Source organism: Phodopus roborovskii, unplaced genomic scaffold (assembly GCF_943737965.1).
Source record: "Phodopus roborovskii unplaced genomic scaffold, PHOROB, whole genome shotgun sequence".
Classification (NCBI taxonomy): Eukaryota; Metazoa; Chordata; class Mammalia; order Rodentia; family Cricetidae; genus Phodopus; species Phodopus roborovskii.
In genome coordinates, this window is record NW_026125489.1 from 1,687,877 (window position 1) to 1,697,342 (window position 9,466).

Here is a 9,466-nt window from a genome sequence, read left to right on the forward strand (position 1 = left end):
CGCCCCACGCTGCAGGCGGGGCTTCGCGCGCTCCGGCCTCCCGCGCTCCCGGGAGCCACGCCCCTTACAGCCCCAACCCTCGCAATGGCAACAGGAAGGTCCCGCCCCTTAGCCAACCTGTTTCCGTTCCCCCCCCCCCGGTTTATTTACAAGCGAGACTGACGGCAAGCTGGCCCAATAGGAAATCAGAATGGGTGAGGCCGTCCTGGACCGCACCTTCCCGTCTAAAGAAGCGCTCATTTATTAAAAGTTCCTGCTGGCTTCCCTCTTTTCTACGTCGGTCTCTCCATGAGAGGCAGGCAAACGGTAGCTCGCTCGCTCTTTACAAGGCTCGCAAAGACGAACAGTTTGTGTGAGGCACAGATGATTGACAGCCTGCCCCGGAGCGGTGAAGATCACCGAGTCCAGGACTGTGCTGCGCTGCGCGGTTGCGTAGGCTTCGAGCCTGGTGGGCAGAGCACGTTAGGCGTGTGCAGGGCCCTGACGCCGGCCCCCAGCACTACAGAACCAACAGAACCAGACGACACCAAAAATAACTTGTTTTCGGTTTCCATTCTTTTTGACCGGAGATGTAGCCGGACCATGCTCAAGGCCCTGGTTTCAGTCACCCGGCGCCGCAGAAATAAAGCATAAGCCCCGGGGTGGGTATTGGCTTTGGAAGGAAAGAGGTAGAGACAGGTGAGAATTAAGACAGGGTTTGTCTTCTCTATTTAAAAGGAAGCCAAAGCTAGCCAGGCGGTGTTGGCACACACCTGTAATCCCGGCACTCGGGAGGCAGAGGCAGGCGGATCTCTGTGGGTTTGAGGCCAGCCTGGTCTACAGAGTTGAGTTCCAGGATGGGGCTACTACACAGTGACACCCTGTCTCGAAAAAACCAAAAAATTAAAAATAGATAATAAAACTAAAAGACTAAATTCTAGCAATGTATTTGTGTATGTAAATATATCGATACAAATGCATGTGATATATATAGATCCTATATATACACATATGTATATGTGTGTGTGTGCGTGCACTTTCCTTTTTTTTAGATAGGCCATATGGCCCTGGCTGTCCTAGAAAGTGTATAGACGGGTATCTAGCGTTCAGCGACCCTTCTTGCTTTTACCTTCCAAATACTGAGATTACAGGCATGTGTCACCAGCCTGACAACACTTATTTCTTTGTATGCTTTTATGTTTTTCTTTGAGGGGGGCTTATTAATTTATTTGTGGGGATGTTGTTTTGTTTTTTGAGACAGGGTTTCTCTGTGTGACAACCCTAGCTGTCCTGGAACAGGATTTATAGACCAGGCTGGCCTTGAACTCACAGAGATCCTCCTGCCCCTGCCCCTGAGTGCTGGAAGTAAAGGCATGGGACACTGCACCCAGCTTTAGATTTAATTTTTATTTAATGTGTATAGCTGTTTTTCCTGCATGTATGTTCGTATGCCACATGTATGTAATGCCTCTGAAGATGAGCAATGGTCTGTGGACCTCGTGGAACTGAAGTTACTGACAGTTGTTAAGGTGTTGGGAACCAAACCTGGATCTGGGTCCTCTGCAGTAGCAACAAGTCCTCCTAACCACTCAGCCATTTATCTTATTTTGGATCCAAGGTCTCATGTATCCCGGGTAGGTCTCAAGTTCACTATGTAACTAAGGGTGACCTTGAACTCCTGATCTCCTACTACAACCCACAAGTGCTAGATTGGAGCAGGCCAGGCCTCTCCATTTTCACACAGGGGCTTCCCCTTCAGTCCTCACTAATTTCAGGTTTGGGGACTAAGTACATACGATCACCAGCCACCCTGGATGTGGTGCCACACGCCTTTGATGCCAGCACTCCAGAAGCAGAGGCAGGCGGCTCTCCGTGAGTTCATAGGCCAGCTAGTCTACAGAGCGAGTTCCAAGACAGCCAGGCAGTTACTTAGAGAGACCATGTCTCAAGAAACAAACAAACAAACAAAAAAAAAAAACTGTGCAGATGATGTTTGATGAGACTGGTTATACATCACACTTCATCACCCAAGTGAGCATTGTATTTCAAGGTAGCAACTGTTGAAAGACAAAAAAGTAAAGTTAAAGAAACCCCTCACTTGAAATGAAGGGCTAACCTGGAAACCAATATCTGTTCCTTGGAATTTGCTAACTTCCCCTCACAAGGCCCTGAGATGGCAGGATACCAAGAATTCACACTGTCCCTCCTTTCTTGTGAGTCAGCAGGTGGTGACTAGGGTCCTTAAGAAACAAAGTGATAACTATACCTCCGGTTTGCCCAGACAAGATTAATTAGCATACCCTGAGGCCCTAAGGTCTGCTGACCCTAATAGCAAGACCATCTGGCCTCAACGGGTCACCTACTCAATGGACAGAGGGTCCCACCCCCTCCCTAAGCTTGTGGGTTTGCAAACACCTGTGCCCCAGGGGGTGGTGCTTCTCTCTAGCCTGCGTGCTGGAGGAGCCCGTTTGCGCAAACGATTCCTGTTCATTAAAGCCTCTTGCGTGTAGCAGCAACTGGACTGGACATTGACTTCTTGGGGTACCTACCGAAACTGGGAGACTCCTCATTCTGAGGGTCTTACACTGTATCTTTTTTGTTTGGTTGGTTTTTGTTTTTTGTTTGTTTGTTTTGGGTTTTTTTTTTTTTTGTTTTTTTTTTTTTTTGGAGACAGGGCTTCTCTGTGTAACATCGATAGCTGTTCTAGAACTCTCTTTGTAGACCAGGCTGGCCTCAGCTCACAGAGATCCACCTGCCTCTGCCTCTCTGGTGCGGGGATTAAACGCATGTGCCACCACCGCCCAGCGCATATCTTTCTTTTAATACTGACATTTCAAGAATCACCTTCAGCATTTTCTATAGCAAAAGCTAATAAATATTCATTATCTACAGGTGGATCTGACTTATGTAAATAGCCAAAAGAACTCAAGCCAAGGCTGATGAGTAAATAGGGTATGAAGTATGGATGGGAAATATGCTGGAGAACCCTTTAGGATTTAGAAGGATAACATGGTACACAGTCACTATCAATAAAAGAACAATCCCAGGGCCATCCACAACAGCCTAGTCAGGGTTCCTGTAACAATATAAGTGAATATGTGTGCTAGGACAAATGAGCAAAAGTGTGCCTCGTGCCCATTTTGTTCAAGTCCTCTGTCATAAAGTGACAGGCTACATGGGCCTGGTTTTAGTTGTTTGTTTGCAGTTTTTTCCTATGTTGGGAACCAACAAGCTAGGCAGGTACTCCATGAAGCTGAATCCTCAGCTCCCAGAACTGGGTTTTATTACCAAGTAAGTTATGAAAAAAGTTGTGTATCACCGTTTCTTGGGTGTAACAATTGTGAAGGATTGCCGGACAATGGTGGCACCTTTAATCCCAGCACTCAAGAGGCAGAGGCAAGCAGATCTCTGTGAGTTTGAGGCCAGCCTGGTCTACAAAGCTACACAGAGAGGAAACCCTGTCCTGAAAAACCAAAAGAAAGAAAGAAAATTGCAAAGGACTGAAGATGGTGGCTGATGGATGTAACTGAACCAATCCATCACCAAATCCTATGGTTTTGTGTTCTATCTTTTGAATCTGCCCTTTCCCTCCTCTGGTCACCGACCCCACCCAGCTCCTTCCCATTCTGACTGGCATTGTCTTTTTCTTTTTTTCTTTCTTTTTTTGGTTTTTTCGAGACCAGGTTTCTCTGTGTTACCTTGGAGCCTGTCCTGGCACACTCTGTAGACCAGACTGGACTGGAACTCACAGACATCCGCCTGCCTCTGCCTCCTGGGTGCTGGGTTTAAAAGCATGCACCACCAATACCTCGCTCTGACACTCTGACTGGCATTTTCAAGTGGGAAAGTCTTTCACTTTCTTTCAAGCTATCTGCCATAATTTAAAAAAAAACTTAGTTGCTTCTTTACTTAAGGGAGGCTATTCGAAGGTCAGAGGACAGCTTTTAAGAACTGGTTCTCAAACAGGTGACCTGAGCAAGTTGGAGCTCACTTCCCCAGTCTGACAGCTGGGGAACCAGTAAAGGACCAAACAAGGCTGCCTCAAGGGAGGCCTCACCGTTCCTGGATGGGGGTGGGGGATAGGATGATGGGAGGGAGGTGGATCTGGGATTGGTATGTAAAATAAGATTGTTTGTAATTTAAATAAATGTATTTAAAAAACAAAAACTGGTTCTCTCCTCCACTGAGTCACTGAACAGAATGGAATTTTGTCTTCAGGCTGGGAAATGGGAGACTTCACTCACTGAGCCACACTTTGTCGGGAAAACAGTTGCATCTGTATGCCCATGATTTGGACAGATGACCAGAGAACTTTGTGGAATCCATTCTCTTTCCACGGGTCCTAGAAACTGCCCAGGAGCCATGTGGTCGGCCTTCCAGGGTTTCTGTAACCTGTAGTGCGAAGGAAGCCCTACAATCTTACCGCACCTCTAACCCGCTGTAAAGAAACAACGACAGCTGGAGGGCTGGCTCCTTGGTTAAGAGCACTCTGCTCTTCCAGAGGCCCTGGGTTAGAGTCCCAGCATCCATATGGCAGCTCAAATTTGGAGGTTTTTGGTTTTGTTTTTCTAGTCCAGATGCGTGAGTGTCTGTATGGACATGGAATGTGAGTGCAGGTGTCCACAGGAGCCAGAAGGGGGCGTCAGATCCTGCGGTGGTGCTGGAGTTACAGTTGTAAGCCACTTCAAGAGAACTGGGCACTAAAGGCAGGCTCTCCTGATGGGCAGGAAGTGCTCTTCACTGATGAGTCATCTTTCCAGTCCTGTCTTAAAAGCTCAGTAGCAATTTAACAAAGAAGCTTCACAGCGACTGTTTAAGTCATCTCTTAGTGCACCCTCAGAGTATTTTATAAAAGGAGGGACAGCCAGGCAGACTGGCACAGGGCTACACAGTCTCAGTGCTGGGAATACAGAGGCCAAGTTCAGGGTTATCCTGGGCTACATACAATCCTGTCTCAAGAATTAAAAGAAACGTCTGAGAAATTTTTTCTTCCAGTTAATGTAGGGGGTTGGTCAGCAGTTAAGAACACTTGCTCTTCCAGAGGACCTGAGTTCAATTCCCAGCACCCACAAGGAGCTCACAACTGTCTGTAACTCCAGTCCCAGGTATCCAACACCCTCTTCTGGCTGCCTTGGGCACTGCACATAGGTGGCGCAGACATTCATGCAGACAAAAACCCATATCCATGAAAAATTACAGAAAATGAAAAGCAGAATACAATATTAGGTTGGATATTTTTATGACTGGTCTGGTCCCTAACACAACGGTCTGCAACCATTCTGAATGTAATGGCCATACACGCTTCTTCATTTCTAACAGCCATCACCCACAGGAGTGACTTCCTTTCTTCCTGGAAAACTTCTATTCATACTTCCTGCATCAAATCCTGGTCCATTGGTAGGACAGATTGATGGCAAGGTGGGGGAGGGGTATTGCTAGCCTGAATTCCCACAAAAGACCAGACCTCTCATCTCTTATATTTGTCTCCTACTATTCATTGTGGTGGTGGTGTTTACATGTTTTTGTTTTTAAGATTTGTTTATCACATATACAATGAACAATGTTCAGCCTGCATGTATCCCTGCAGGCCAGAAGAGGGCGCCAGATCCCATTACAGATGGCTGTGAGCCACCATGTGGTTGCTGGGAATTGAACTCAGGCCCTCTAGAAGAGCAGCCAGTGCTCTTAACAGCTGACTGAGCCACCTCTCCAAGCACTATGGTTACTTTTACCAGCCTCTGAGTTCCTTATAGGTGTAGGCTTGGGTGACTTTTGAGAGGTAAATACTTTTTGCAAAGTAAATCCAAAGGTCACACTTCGTAGATGAATTCTGGCACAGTATTCAAAAGGGGGTAAGGAGGGTCATTACTTTACATTTGTATTTTTCGAGCACCAGCCAGGATTTAAGCCTTCTACTTAGAGTACTTGGCATTTACTTTACCAGCTTAATGGACATCTCTGGATATCAATAAGCCAGACTTGGAGGGCTTACCATAAACTAGCCAGGCAGGGCAGAGAAGCCTGTCACAGTTTTTCACACCTTGAATTTCAGCACTCCAGTGGCAGAGGCGGCTGGATCTTTGAATTTGTACCTGGTCCGGTCTTCGCACTGTGTTCCAGGCCATCCGGGGCTGCAGAGTAAGGGGGTAGGAGGGGGGAGCACACATCTTTAATCCTGACACTAAGGAAGGAGAGAGGCAAGGAAATCTTTGTGGGTTTAAAGCCAGCCTGATCTACATGACCCAGGATAGCCAGGACTATGTAGAAAGACAAAACAAAATGGGTCAAGGGTCAGAACAAGCTGGAGCAAAGGTCCGAGGTTTAGGGAGCACTGCTTTTTACCAAGGACCGAGTTTGGTCTCCAACACCCACACAGCAGCTCCCAATTATCTGTAACTCGAGTTCCAGACGATGCAATGCCTTTTCTGACCTCTGTGAGCTCTTTCACGAACACGGTACACATACATACACTGGGCCACACAGTATTTTTAAGCGGTGGGTAAGCTGGAGAGATGGCTCAGGAGTTAAGAGCGCTTAGCTGGCCCTGCAGAGGACGCAGGTTCGGTTCTCAGCATCCATGTGCCCGCTCAGTGGGATCCTGCCCTCAGGTGGTGCATATACATACACTCAGGCACACAAGCACACGAAACAAAGCGTGTTTCTTAAAGGACAGAGAAAACAATGTCATCCACAGCGGGTGGGAGGAATTAATTCCGCCTGGAGGAGGCCAGGGGAGGAGGGCCCAGAAGGGAGTGCGGTCCGAGAAAGGTGAGTTTGAGCCAAACCTTGCAGAGTTGAGTCTTATTTGGCAGGGTGAGGTGATGGCGTGGGGGTTGGAGTGAGCGGGGCAATCTGCTAGATGAAGATCTCCACGTGCCGCAGAAGACGATCCTGGCACGCAGTATCCTCTCTCCTCCTCCACCCTTTCCCTAAGAAATACGGCTGGGGATACTGTCTCCCTCCCATTGAACAGATCACTGCAGACAATAAAGGGAACCTTACACTTTGGGTTCAACGACATCAGTTGCTTTATTTTGCCTTTGAGACTCTGAGGGTATGGAGAGCAGGGGAAGCAGGTTTAAGGATGTGGTCTTGAGAGTTCGGGCACTGGGAAAAAACGAAGTCCACAGCAGAAAAAAAAAATGGGGGGGTATTTTTGTCCCCACTCCCTTTTGTCAACCCCCAACACACACCTGTCTGTGCCAGCGCGCGCGCACAGACACACATTTTGCTGAAGGCTGGAAATTCCTTGTTCTGAGCGGAAGAGAGTAGGCGGGTGTGTGGGGGTGGTAACTGGGAGGGAAGCGAAGAACAGACATCTCTGCCTCTGCTGCGGGCTGCGGGGGCGCGCTGGGCCTCTGGTGGGGCCTGACGAGCCAATGTTGCTCTGTGTGTGTGTGTGTGTTTTAATGTATTTTAAAATACTCACATAAGGACTCGGATGCAATCCTACAGACAGATATACAGGTAGTCATAAAGAAACAAACACTCAAAATAGTGTCAATAGTCTTCGATCTGACCAGCACTCTACAACTGAGTTTCCACGCAGGCCCTAGTTGAAACCTCATGGCAAGTCTTGAGAAACAAAGCTACAAATGGTACTAGGTAGTTTCACTCACACACAGGTTCGCATCGGGACCCATTGTGACTGTCAGAGGGGCCCGGGCCTCAGAACCGGCTTCTCCCTCTTTGCTGACCAGGCTCACACCGAGCTCCCGAGCAGCAAGCCCTAGCCTTCCCCGCCCCCTACCGCTCCACTGGCTGCCCTCTCTCCCCAGACCCCAGGACTCCGTGCCACCCCGAGGGTGGGAGGGGAGGGGGTGCCTGGAGCAAAAGCAGCGTGGGCGGAGGATGTGCGTCATGGGGAGCGTGGGCAGGGGGAGGGCGGGGGCACGAGGAAAGCCGGGACCGGCGCTGGCAGCCCAGACTCCAAAATAACCGGACGGGGTGGGGGGAGGGGCGCCACACACCCCGCAGGGATGGGGCACCTCCGAGGGAGGCCGACTCACGGCGCCTGAGGGCGCCACGGGGGATCGGGAGGAGGACGGTGCTCCTCCTCCTCCTCCCCACCATCTCTACTGAGTCGGGATGAAGACCAAACCCCGAGCTGCTGAAACCGTCCCCCCTCGATAAAGAGCCATCCCTCTAACTGGAAACCCGGAGAGATCCCCTGGCCAGTCTGGAATGAATGTGGAATGTGGACCCCGCCCCGGCCCACGCCGCCCACGCCCTGCCAGGGCGAGCCACTCACAAGTGCGGAACCAACCGAGGGGCGGGGCTGGGCTTCGAACTAAAGGGCCGGCGCCCGTGGCCAGGACGCCGCGCTTCCCACCGCCCTTCTCCCCGAGGCCTGCGCGGCCCCCGCGTGCCCAGCCCCCCTCCCCGGCCCTCCCCGCCGTGGGCGTGCGTAATGGGAACCAGATGGGGCTGGGAGGAGCGGAGGGGGCTGGGCTCCTTGAAGGCACTCCTCCATGGCGGGCCGTCAGACTCCTGGCTCACCTTCCCTTAGAAGTCCGCTGCCACACGACCCCAGAAAGACGTAGCCGCCCTTCCCCGGCTGTGCCACCCAATCGTCCAAGCAGCGAGGCCTGGCCAACAGAGCAGGGCGCCACGAATAGAGGAAGGCATGGTACCCCCCCACCCCTGCCCTACCTAGCAAACCCCGACGTGCCTAATGGACAGCCGAGGGAGTTGTAGCAGCTTCTAGCGTGACCCACCTAGGCAACTTGGACAACTAGGTGCAGCCAGGGAGACGATCAAGGTTTCGGGGGGGGGGCGCCTCTTCAAATTACAACTCTTAGGGCCGGAGAAGGGTGCCGAGGCTCGGCAGGAATTCCTGCGCAGCCCCACGCCCGCCCACAGGATTTTAACCCTAAGCGTGCATCCTAGGAGAGCCGAGCGGGAGGAACCGCACACCCGAGCCTTCGCTCGCCAACTTTTGCCGGCTCGCTCCTAGCATTGAAACGAGCAAGCGGCGCGGCCGGGGTGTGTGGCACGGGCGCCCGCGCCGCTGTTTACACGCGTGTGCACGTACGTGCGCTTCGGTGTCTTTGTATACTTGTGCGTGGTTGTGAAACCGCGCTCTCGGCTCGCAGGGGTAGGAGTGGTGCAGGGAGTCGGAATGTAGCCGGCGGGGTGCTCACGTGGGTACGTGGGCGCAGAGAGGGCCGGCTGTGCATCCGGCGTGGGCGGCACGGAGCGCCCCGCCCCGCCCGTTGGGTCCCCAGCCTCCCCCCCCACCCTCCCCAGCCCGGCCTCGGTCACCTCGGTCCCCAACTCGGCGCCCGACTCTCGAGTCCCCGCCTCCGCCTCCTGCCCCACACCTTTCCCCCACCCCCAAGTCTCCTCCTCTCAGTCCCCGCCGCAGCCTCTCGGAGGCCGGGAGGCCTAGGGTCCCACCCCCCGCCTCCGGTCCCAGCCCCCGGTTCTGCCCACGCCCTCCTCCCGCCAGCCCGGCAGCCAGCGCAGCGCCCGGCCTCGCTCCCCG